The sequence below is a fragment of the Rattus norvegicus genome, chromosome 12 (assembly GCF_021556685.1).
Source record: "Rattus norvegicus strain SHRSP/BbbUtx chromosome 12, alternate assembly SHRSP_T2T, whole genome shotgun sequence".
NCBI classification, from domain to species: Eukaryota; Metazoa; Chordata; class Mammalia; order Rodentia; family Muridae; genus Rattus; species Rattus norvegicus.
In genome coordinates this window covers 7448413-7450639 of record NC_141545.1, presented here as the reverse complement: position 1 = coordinate 7450639, position 2227 = coordinate 7448413, and the positions used below count along the sequence as shown (strand labels likewise).

The following is a 2227-nucleotide window of genomic DNA, read 5'->3' as shown; positions in this document are numbered from 1 at the left end:
AACACTTACATAACCTGTCTGTTTTAGCTTGCTTTTAATACTCAAAAGAGCTGAACGTGAAAACACAGGTTGATGAGAGGCCATCAGCCTGACCATTTTCCTGATACCATAACCTTTCGGATTAAGCAGAGTCTGTAATGTATTGGATAGTTTAAAAGCAAGCCCATCAGAATTGATGTATTATCAAATAAATACAGTAGTTTATTTTTATACCAACTCCACCTTCAGAAAACGGAATTAAACGAAGTAGTAGCTTGATTTAACAACAAGAGTTGGCCTAGTGTGGTGGTGTGCACCTTTAATGCCAGAACTCTAGAGGCAGGTGGAGCTGTGATTTAAGAGGCCAGCTGATCTACAGAGGCAGGTCCGTGTCAGCTGTTCTGTGTAAAGGTTCCTCTGGTTGAAACATTCCTTTGTAGGAAGTTAAAATCTGTACTAAAAGGTTATGATTCATGGAATCTGTTTGATGTGGAAGTAGAATCATGGTTAGAGCTGATGTTGGCCATTAAGTCCTGCTGTGGTTTAGTCCCTGGAAGCTCTGGTTGGTTGGTGTTGTTGTTCATATGGGGTCTCAAGTCCCTTCAAGCTCTTTTAGTCCTTTCTCTGATTTCTTCAACTGGGGTCCTGCGCTCAGTTCACTGGTTTGTTGCTCGCATTCACCTATGTATCTGCCGTATTCTGGCTGTGTCATGAATAGTTTTATATTCCTTAAAAAAATGTCAGAAGAGCCTACAGCCATACCACCCGGAACGTGCCCGATCTCGTCTGATCTCGGAAGCTAAGCAGGGTCGGGCATGCTTAGTACGTGGATGGGAGACCACCTGGGATACCGGGTGCTGTAGGCTTTTGGGGGTTGGGGATTTAACTCAGTGGTAGAGCTCTTGCCAGGCAATCAAAATCAGGAGCTCAGGAGCTCAGGAGCTCAGGAGCTCAGGAGCTCAGGAGCTCAGGAGCTCAGGAGCTCAGGAGCTCAGGAGCTCAGGAGATTTCAGGACAGCAGGGATACACAGTGAGACCATGTGCGTAACAAACCAACAGAAACCAAAACAACAAAGCAACCTTAAAAAACCCATCCCAAACCAAACCAAACCACACCAACAAACAGAAATAGACTTTACAACTTTTTTAAAAAAGATGTATTTCTTATATATAAGTACACTGTAGCTGTCTTCAGACACACCAGAAGAGGGCATCAGATCTCACTACAGATGGCTGTGAGACACCATGTCGTTGCTGGGATTTGAACTCAGAACCTCTGGAAGAGCAGTCAGTGCTCTTAACCACTAAGCCATCCTTCCAGCCCGACTTTACAACTTTTATTTTGCCTTTTTTTTTCCTTCCCCAGAGCTAAGGATCGAACCCAGGGCCTTGTGCTTGCTAGGCATGTGCCCTACGACTGAGTTAAATCCCCAACCCTAAAAATAGACTTTAAAAATGTCAGAGGAACCCCTCCTCTAGGATGTGCCTGAGCTGAAGCACATAGGCGGGAGACTCTGCAGAATCCGCGGCCCTGAGCATCTGAGCGCGCTTCAAGTCTCCGATTAAATTTTAAAAATGGCCTCCAATAAAACTACATTGCAAAAATTGGGAAAAAAAAAAACAGAATGGAAAGAGTAAAAGAGTTGAAGATGCTGAGCCTGAAGAATTTGTGGTAGAAAAAGTACTGAACCATTGTGTAGTGAACTATTTCGTGAAGTGGAAGGGGTTTACAGATGCCGATAATACTTGGGTACCAGGAGAAAATTTAGATTGTCCAGAATTAATTGAAGCACTTCTTCATTCTCGAAAAGCTGGTAAAGAAAACGATTGTCCAAAAAGGAAATCTTTATCTGATAGTGAATCCGATGAGAGCAAATCGAAGAAGAGAGATGCTGCTGACAAGCAAAGGAGGCGAATATGAAGTGGCCTCAGATTGTCATCGCCTTCTATGAGGAGTGGCTGATTTGGCATTCTTGTACCGAAATGAAGTACAATAATTGTTTGCATATATAAATACACAATATTATATATATATATGTATATAAAATATATATATATATATATATATATATATATATGAATGATCTGGATCTTGGGTTTTGAATTACTAGTGTGGATCAAAGAGCATCCTGATGAAAATCAAGTCTGATATGCTAGTTTTGAAAGCATTGGCAGTAGTTGGGAGATTTTTGGTTTTCGTTCTGCGTCAAAAGGCACTGACTCCTTTGAGCGAGTGAGAGCTCTCTGT

At 42.1% G+C, this 2227-nt stretch overlaps 1 pseudogene; it reads left to right on the top strand.

Annotated features, from left to right (window-relative positions):
* The first annotated feature begins 727 nt into the window (after positions 1–727).
* Positions 728–845, top strand: LOC148002013 (5S ribosomal RNA; annotated as a pseudogene).
* Positions 846–2227: the final 1382 nt, after the last annotated feature.